Here is a 9,767-nt window from a genome sequence, read left to right as displayed (position 1 = left end):
ATTCTAGAAAGAATTAGGACATTAGCAAAAATTAACAATTTCTTGCCCAGTCTCTGTAACTCTTCCACGACATTATCCACCCTCCCCAATGTAGCCTACGGTGTCTCCTGTCACCAGAGGGTGAGATGAGTATTCTGTCTTGATACTGGGGCTATCACAGGTTGGAAACAGATATTCCTACTTCCTGGATGTCTACAGAATCCACCTTCCCATCCTCGATTACTGCCCCAGGACAGGCCAGATCCTCTTTTTGCTTCCTGTTTTGAGGGGCCAGGCAGGGGGGAATCAAAAGTAGCTGGTAGGGCCAGAGCTAAACAAGATCCTGAGAAGGAATCTTCTTCAATCTGTTATTTTGTTTATTGACTTAAGAGTCTGTTGTCTGTAAGCCATAAAAATCTAAGTTCTAGGATTCACTAACTCTTCATGTGATAGACATTATATAATTCACTTAAAAAGTAAAAGTGGAGAAATCTATCAGGCTATTCAGTCTTTACCAATTTTCAAATATCTGAGCATTTGGGGGAAGTGTTTTAATCCAAATTTCTCTTGGCATTGTGCTACTGCAGAATCACACTTAGTGGCCGTGTTTTGACAATTTTGAGAGATGCCTCATGAGATAAATGCCTGGTGGCCATTGTCTCCTCAACTAGCACTCTCTAGGGTCTTAGCCTGAGCAGAGTCCTGGGTCCAGAAAGCATCAGCTAGCAGCTCAGAGGCTCAGGTCTGAACACCCCTCTGTGTACAGAGGGGCGAGGTCACCGTCTGCCTCCTCCCTCTCCCCGCAGCAGCCCCTTGTCACTGAACAAAGTGAACAAACCTGCAGGTTGTGACAAGGCTCTTCTGTAAGACTCAGTGCCCCATTCCTGCAAAGGGCATTGACCAAACTCCACTGAAGTTTTTAAGGGCAGAAGCAGCCTTCTTTCCTACAAACAACTTGTCTTTCCAGTGCACTGAAAGTCTTACTTGCCACAGTCAAGGATTCCTTAGGTGGCAGCCACGGGCCCTGCAATGAGCCCAGAACAACCACGCCAACATCATGATCAGAGGGAAGTGCTTCCCCTTCAGATTCCATCAGACTCACCCACAAAGCAGGCACAGCTACCGATGACAAAATTCCAGTCCCTTGACCACCATTCAGTATGTCCAAAGTGGGTCCTGGAATAGTATAGCAGTCACCTTTCCATTGCTGGGGCAAAAACACCTGACAGACACGATGTAAAGGAGAAAAAGGTTATTTTGGTTCATGCTTTCGAGATTTCAGTGTAATAGGCAGCTGCAGAAACATGATAGCGAAGGGTGTGGTGGAAGAAAGCTGCTCACTTCGGGTGGCAAGAAGCAGAAAGAGAGGGAAAGAGGAGGGGACAAGCGTGCACCTTCCAGCTCACACCCCAGGGACCCACCCTTCCCAGCAGGCCCTGCCTCCTAATGGCACGTTCAGCAACGAACACCTTGATGCACTAATCCACTGATGAGCTTAGCACTCATGTGATCCATCATCTTCCAAAAACTCCCCTCTGGTCATTGCTTTATTAGGGACCAAGACCCCTACGTGAGGACACTTAGTGTTTAAGCCATAGAGAATGAGTACTTTTAACAAGCTGCTTGGGAAACACTGCTGTCCGATTCTTTATTTCTGTGTCCTCACCCCTGGAAACCAAAGTGGAAGTGTTCCCCCAGGGCTCACCTTGGTGGTGTATTTCATATCTAGGGCCAAATAAGCTGCTTGCGCCCCCCTCCACTTTCCCACAGCTCCCCGCTGTCCTCTCTCTCTCAGGCCTTCCCAGGATCACAGCAGCACATGGAGGGACCTCTGGTCAGGGTCCATGCTGCAGCATCGTCCTCTAGAATGGCGCACGAGGCCTAAGGAACCATCTTGATCTCTCTTTTTTTTCTTTCTGCAAATACAGTTTTGGTGTCCTTGAAATTTGCCTAAATTCAGCTTGATTTACCCAAAATGTATACATATGTACATGTTTATGGATATGAACACAATCCGGACTCAGCTCGTTAGACAGCAGGCCGGCAAGTAGCTTATGTCAGGGAAGTCAGAAGTCAGCTAAGGCAAGAAGAGCCAGTGCAGCTCTGCTAAGGTGGAGCTGAGAACCCACCTGGCGAGCACTGCCACCATGGCACCGTGTCCCTCTGCCAGGGTGTGGTTATCAACAGTTCCCTTTGCGATTCACCCTAAGCTGAAGTGTGCCTCCTACTCAAGGTTATTCCCATCCCCGGGGCAGCTGTGTCCAATGGCTGGTTGATGTGGGAGTATGAGCCCACATCACAGTCTGGAATAACTGTCACGGTCCATGCCTTTCTCCAGAGCATCTCATGAGGCCGCCCAAGGCCTCTGTCACGACGGCATCACAGCCAGGTGCTTCTGCTTGGATGCCTCTTCCTTCCTTTTCAGACATCGGTGCCCAAAGCAATTTCTAATAAACTACCTGAATGCAAATCTTTATCTCACCAGATTCTCTCAGGAACATGACTAAAGGGGATTCATGCCAGAAGTGGTCTAAGAACTGAGACCCTAAAAGAGAGTTAGAAGCAGGTGGGTCATTTACTGGCCAGCTGGCAACCACCCGAGTTGTTGGGTGCAGTTCTGATAGCCCCTGAAATGCTCTAGTGGGACAGTTATTAAAATTCTCACTGGGGCCAGGGATGTAGCTGAGTGGTACCACGCCTGCCCTGCAAGTGCAAGGTCCAGAGTTTGATCCCTGGTACCAGGAAAAAAACAAAACAAAACAAAAATTCTCACTGGTGGTGAATTGGGAAGGGATGAAATAGAGGTATAAGCTCTCAGTGTTTGAGAGGTGTAGGAAAGTAATAACTATAAGGATAATGAAATCAGATGGTCCCTGTTACAGTAGCACTGATTCACCGAAGAAAGACGATGCAAAGCTGAGGTTAATTAATCACCAGCATAAGGTAAATGTGAAGCTAAATGGCCAACTTGGATTCATATAGACTTGACCCTTCTAGTCAAAGGGCAGAGAAAGCTAAGAATCAGGCTCTAGGTGCAATTACAGTAAGACCTCAGTTCACGGACACTGTTCACAAACCAATTCTCAAACAAAAGCGTTCAATGAAATTTTGTTTCCGTTCACAAACTCCACATCAGGTGACAGACACACTTGCAGCCATCTTCCCCACCCAGGCACAAATGTGGCCATCTTTCTCAAAATCATAAAACTTACTAAGTTCATGAACGGAGGTGGAGTAGAAGGGTAGTAGAGTTCTAGGGGCGATTTCTCAATCCTAGCACATCTTCTACACCAAGAGCCCTCACTGGAAGACCTGAGGTCTTGGGACTCACCATGGAGGTACTTAGGCTGATGAGCTCAAAACCTTGGAAGCTAGGGAGCTGTACTGGCTTGAAAATGGCACAGATCCCTCTGTCTCTGCTTCGGGAGGCTCCCGGAAGACTGTAGCATTTAATTTCCTGGGAGTCTTAGAGGTAGCCCTGAAGGTGATGACATCTGGAGCCCTTCTCCTTCAGGGGAGTCCCACCAAGTACACCTGGGTGGAGAAGAGCAGAATGCCTCACAGCTGTATCACAGCAGATCCAGTTGCTATGGGTTCTGGTGCCCCCAAAATCCTTCTTGCAGAAACCAGTCTCTTGCAGACCTCTTCAGAAAGCTTCCCTGATCAAGCAAGGTCTGAGGCTGCCTCCCTCATGGAGAATTTAGGGAAAGAAAAGGTATGAAAAGCCAAGTGAGTCCTCTGAAGATCTTATTGTGATGTCTGCCAATTTGTGCATACCTTCCTGTGGCCATACTACAACAGATCGGATGGTGAATTCTTTAGATTTTACATAGATTTCCTTCCATGATTCTCCTTAGAGCTTTATTGTTTCTCTAAACTGTAGTCCTGGGAATCAATTAAATTGGCCATCCAACGCTATTCTAAAGAAAAATTTACCTGAAAAGGGGTTGCCTGAGTATGCAGTTACTTTTAAATGGAAATGCTGAGATGATTCAGAACCGGCATGCTAGACTCAGACAAGCATTCTCCCTTCCCGGGGTGAAGGCTGTTTAGATATTGCCCAAGAAGTGAGAAAACATCTTCTCTGTTATTCTACTTGTCCTTGAAGGCATAACCAGCACAGTTTAGCATCTTCCCAGGCATTCTTCCCCCCACTCCCCTTAGTGACACCGTATGTTTTCATCTCAAGAAGAAATGCCAGTTCTCTTCTTTCCCTTTATTTGCTGCAGGGCAGTGTCACACAATGTTATCTACCCAGGTAGAGCGATTCAAGGAGACGTGAGAGAGAGGCATTGTCTCCGGCAGGAAGCCATGCTTACCGGGTGGGCTCCTGTGTACCTGGGCCTTCTGCAGTGGCCTTGGGCCAGCCTTGACCTGGGCCTCAGAGGGATTCAGCTTACAAATGCAGCACTGCTAGTCATTTAGGGCAAGCCCTAAGCAGGCTCTGAAAAGAAGCCCCACAGTTACTAAGAGCTGCTGTTTGACTGGCTCACATTGAACAACCCCAGCTTGCTTCCAAACCGGAAGTTTCTCTATTCTTTTGTGTAAGAGAAGTTTTCTCCTGCCTTTGTGTGAGAAGCAAATCTGAGCTCTGAAGCATAGTCACACTGATTCCCCAACAACAGCATGGAAATCTTTGTCTGCTGGTGGCCAATGGGTGGCTGAGCAGAGAGCAGGATGTGGAAGGGTCTTGTGTTTGTCAACTCGTGTTTTCTGTGATAACTTTACAGTCTTTCCCTGCTGCTGAGCTCTGTAGATCAGAGCAAGGTCTCTCGGCTTCTAGTCGTCTCCTTTGTAACAGCAAACAGATTCTCCTGAGACCGGCAACATTTGTTTTCTCAGCCCACTAACTCCAACTACAGTACATTTCCTCCTTATCATCACTATTTAGTCTGTAATTATTCCAGTCTACTAACTCCCTGAGAGGCTGGGGAGAACCGTGGCTAAATTCCATAAATCACTGATTTTTGGGTCCTTCATTGTCATTAATAAGCTCAGGACAAGGGAGTCCCGAGAGGGCCAGCTCCTCAAATTCCGTGTACACTTGTGTTTCTGAGCCTGGGAGGGAAAGGGAAGCTGTAGGCAAGGACTTTGCCATGAAGATCAGAAGTTTCATTTAAATGCACTGTGTTTGCAGGTTCTATTTATTCTCTTCTCCTAACACAATTAATAACAAGTTAATCTGGTTAAGTTACAAGAATGGCATCTGAATCAGGGAAGAAGTGAAATTCTAATCAGACTACCCATTCCCAAAGTTCCAGAACACCGTATCTCAAGCTACTCTGACGTTTGTCTCCACTGGGACTACACCTGAATGAGAGTTGCTGGAAACATCCTACCCCCAAATACTTTCCAATAACCTCACAAACCTGAGCTATCTGTCATTGAATGGCCAATGACCAGCAGCAGCTAGTAGTGGCAAGGGGTGGGGTGGAGGTGTTGAGGAGAGGGAGGTGTTCCCCCAGTCTCAGCTGCAGATCCATTGGCTTAGAGCCTACATGAAATTACTGGGTCAACTTAACTGTATCCAATTCAATGTGCACATGTAAAGGCCCTGAGAGGAGCAATTCTGCAGCTCAGTAATGTTATGATTTACATCTAGACTGAACCCCAAAAGTCTCATGTGTTCGGAGATGGGTTTTGGGGAAGGTGTTTGGATCATGGGGGTGGTATATCCTTCAGTGGATCGATCCATTGATGTGTTCCTGGCTACATGTGCTGTTTGGAGGTGGGTCACTTAGGGGAATGACCTGGAAGGACATGTGCTCACCCCTAACTTCCCCCTTCTCTCTCTCTGCTTCCTGGCTGCCATGATGTGAGCAGCTTTCCTCTGCAACATCATTCCTCCATGAAATTTCTCCCTTGGAGCCAGCTGAACAGGGACTGAATCCCCCAAAACCATGAGCCAACCTAAACCTCTCTTCCTTTAAACTGTGGGTGTCAGGTATTTTGTTCCAGAGAGAGGAAAGCTAACTAAGACAAATAATCATCCCCAGCTCAAAAACACGAAATTGCACCAAAGTCCTGGCAACACAGAACAAGATCAAGAGCTACATACCCATGCCCGGGTTCTAGAATTATTTGTCCTGCAGAAAGCTCTGCACTTCTCCTGTGTATTGCCAGTGAGCACTTGCATTCACAGTCTAGCTGCTGTGGATAGGAGGTGTAGCTGCCCACCCAGGGCTGGGCTGTCACGTGGCTCTGAGTTGGCAATCCACACGCAGAAGAAGCTGGCCTTCCGTGCTCTGCAGGGCTCCGGGGAAGTCATTTACATATGCTCTTTAGAAGTACCCCTCTCGTGCCAGTCCTTGGGGATGTCACAGATGGCAAACAGAGAAGGCAGACTGAACCCCAACATCTGGCCAAATGGTTCCACATAGGATGGAGAGCTAAATCTCTTTCATAGGAGTAAGTCATTCCCCCTTAGTCCCTGCATCCCCTCTGGTTTAGGAACAATTATCTTGGAGTTTTAGACAGATTTTGAAAACACTCAAAACCCAAGAATAGCTGTCTCAGTTTCACATACTTATTAACACAGAGATTTGCATATTTGAGGCTACTCAATAAGAGGAGGGACTTTGGGAGGGGATGAAAGGAAATTCAACGAAGAGGAAAGGGAGCCAGTGACAAAGTAGTTCTGCTCAGAGTTGTATTTTATTTCCCATCCTGTATCCTTCCTAAACAAAGATTTTTTTTTTGTACATTGGTTCTATCAATAAGAACTGGTTAAAAATGAGGGAGATGGGAGCCTTAAATAAATGGTAATGCTCATGGAGATCCAGGGACAGAGCCTTCTCTGAAATGCACAGCTTGCTGCTCCACATATAGTATCTTGAAAAATCTTTACTGCCTTCAAAGATGCAGCCCTTGGCGCTCAGCACCACGCCTCCAAGTTTAGAATGTGGACCTCCATATTTATGTTCCCCAGATGGTGGAATTTATAAATGCACCATGGGGTGCTATTGAAATTAATAATTTAATTCATTTCAGTGATTGTACCGTGATTGCTAGTCATTATGGCAATAGCAGTTAGCAGAGTCTCTCGGTGCTGGGATGTAGCTGAAGGGTAATATCAGTGAGAGTAATTCCTCTGTCATCCTATTTCAGATGCAGTCAGTCCTTCCTGAATGGGGAATGGCCCAAAGTTTCTGGAATGAAAAGGAAGCCAGCATCCACATAGTTAGACGAAGGTGCCTTCAATGTATGTGATTTCAAAAGTTTGCAATCAGTCCTCTAAGGAGCGCCGGAATGATTTGTAACTATTTAGCTCGGAGAAGGAAAAGATAAAAAGAGACCTAATCGCCACCTCCAAACGCACATATCTTTCACTGTGTCTGTGAGGAATCTACATCCAAATAATGGAGAATTAACTGCACTTTTATTTTATATTCCCACTTGTCTGCTTATCGAGGGAATATACTGCCAGCTGCACTAAATGACTTTTATGTCCCTTGCAGAGATTCTCTGAGATTCCCTGAGTCTGCGGTTGGGGCGGGAGTGGAGAGTAGTGTTTCTGTGTTTCCTCAAGGGAAGTTCTCACTTCTCCCAGCATAATGATCTGGAAACCTAACTGGGGAAGAGGGAGAATTACTGGGCACTGGCACACATAAGTGGGGCCAGTGTGAATGAACCCCCTGGAATTTTTAACCCAAGGGGCTGTAACTGACTTGGATTTATATGGTGCCTGAGCCCTTTTCCATATTCCCTTCAAATCCTCAAACTCTTCATTAATCATAGAAGAAAGGCATGATTGATAGAGTCTCGTTCAATATCTGAAGAAACTAACAGATGTATAGTAAAATAGTCCAAAAGAATTCAGAAGTAGATTCAGTTTCTGATTTCCAACTTCTGCTCCATGCATTAGATTTTCCTTTGGGCTGCTCCATTTCTGCCCAACCCCTAGGGCCCAAAAGAGCAAACAAATCATCAGAATAATTTTCCATGACATCGGGGACTTTGTGTATCTCCTTCTAGATTTGTATGTTAAGGCTTACCCCTCAGGATAAGTATATGTAGAGATGGGGCCACTGAGGAAGCGATTCTGCTTAAATGAGGCCATAGGGTGCAGCCCTGATCTAAAAATATCAGTGTCCTTGTAAGAAGAGATCTAAAATCTCTCTGTCCCATCTCCTCCCTCCCTATTTCTGCCATGTGAAGAAGACAGCCCTCCTGAGAAACCAACCCCAATAGACCTTTGACTGGGGACCCCGAGCCTCCCGAACTACTGCTACAGACATCTAGACTATGGTGCCATGCCATGGCAGCCCGAAGAAATGAATTTGATGTCAGGAATGGTTTGAAACTATAACAAATACCTAAAAATATGGAAATGGCTTTGGAAGTGGGTGTGAGACAGAGATAGGAAGACTTTGAAGTAATGCTAGAAAAAATCTAGATTGTCCTGGCAGGGCTGTTAGTAGAGAAATCCATGCTAAAGGTGGTTCTGGTGATGAGCAGAGATGGACGCAAAGAGCATGTTACTGGACTAAAAGAAAGGTGATCTTTGTTATACACTGGCGGAGAACGTGCCTGGATTGTGTTCCAGCGCTTTATGGAGGACAGAAATTGCCAGCAGTAACATTGGACATTTAGCTGAGAATATTTCTAAGCAAAGTGTTGAAGGATTGGCCTGATTTCTCTTTACTGCTTGTAGTAAAATGTGAAAGGAGAAAGATAAATTGAAAGAATTGTTAAGCAACACCAACCCAGAATTGGAAGATTTGAAAAACTTCTCAGACTCTTCATGTTGCCAAATGAGTGGGGAGAGGACTTGTTCTAAGGGGAGTAGTAAATGTGTGGCTGAACAATCATTTGATAAGAGCGTAGTATGAATGTGAACCTCAAATTTACGAGTTTCATCAGCCCCCTGTAGTGGTCCATTTTTCCACATTATACTGAAATGCCTGCGGCAGGCTAATGCTACAGAAAAAGAGGTTTGTTTAGCTCACACTTCTGGGGGCTGCAAGTCCAAAGAGGAAGGCACAGGCTCAGGTGAGGAGCCCCTTGGCTGCATCACCTCATGGCAGGTGATGATGTTGGGGATGTTGGGGAGAGGGAGAGGCCCCATTACAACACAGAAAGCCAGAGAGATGGGGTGGTGCTGGGCACAGGCTCTCCTGACAATCCTCTCAAGAGGACTAGCCAGCTAACCAGGCCCCCTCACTTCTGAGGTCATGGCCCCTGTTGATCTAAGGAACTTCCTCTATATTTCTCCTCTTTTTTCATTTTGCTTTTGAGATAAAGTCTTGCTGTGTAGTCCAAGCTGAACTTGAACTCGCCATTTAAACCTGGTTCAGCTTGAACTTGCAATCCTCCTGCCTCAGCCTCCTCAGTGCTGGGATTACAAGTGTATGCCATCACACCGAGCTTAACATACCTCACCTCTTAAAAGTCTCATCACCTCCCACGTCACCTCAACTTTGGGGGACAAACAACATCTATACCATAGACTACCACAGCAGTAACCAGGAGCAGAGGTAAGAAGTACTATCTGTGGTGATTAAAAGACTGAAGAGGATGAGAGGACAGAAACTATGGGATGGAGTGAAAGGCTAATGAACATCTGGGACAAGTAGGATCTCATAATGCTGCTATTTGGACATGAATATGGCTTGTTTTCTAAGAAAAAGGGGAAATGACTAACAGCAACTCAGAGATTATGAAGGCTGTGACTCCCAACAAGGCCCATGGGCCCCTCTGGTTTTGCAGGACTAGAGGCTCCTGCCATGTGGCTCAGGGTCAAGGGCTTGGTCCAGTGCTCTGGGAGTGGGGTGCACTGTGGAGCCAAA

General features: G+C 46.1%; 1 long non-coding RNA gene across 4 annotated transcripts in view; it reads right to left on the bottom strand.

Moving 5' to 3' along the window:
• Window positions 1-9,767, bottom strand: part of LOC101718928 (uncharacterized) — a 52,877-nt gene that overhangs the window by 17,741 nt on the left and 25,369 nt on the right. For 3 of the 4 annotated variants that reach the window (XR_015444461.1, XR_015444462.1, XR_015444463.1), the window contains exon 5: window positions 1,082-1,201. This is a non-coding gene — a long non-coding RNA (uncharacterized LOC101718928). The other variant, XR_015444460.1, reaches the window with a different exon arrangement.

This window comes from Heterocephalus glaber, unplaced genomic scaffold, assembly GCF_053883595.1.
Source record: "Heterocephalus glaber isolate CG9 unplaced genomic scaffold, H.glaber_assembly_v1.0 deba00001600, whole genome shotgun sequence".
Classification (NCBI taxonomy): domain Eukaryota; kingdom Metazoa; phylum Chordata; class Mammalia; order Rodentia; family Bathyergidae; genus Heterocephalus; species Heterocephalus glaber.
The sequence above is the reverse complement of the archived record's forward strand: the minus strand, read 5'-3'. Positions and strand labels throughout refer to the sequence as shown.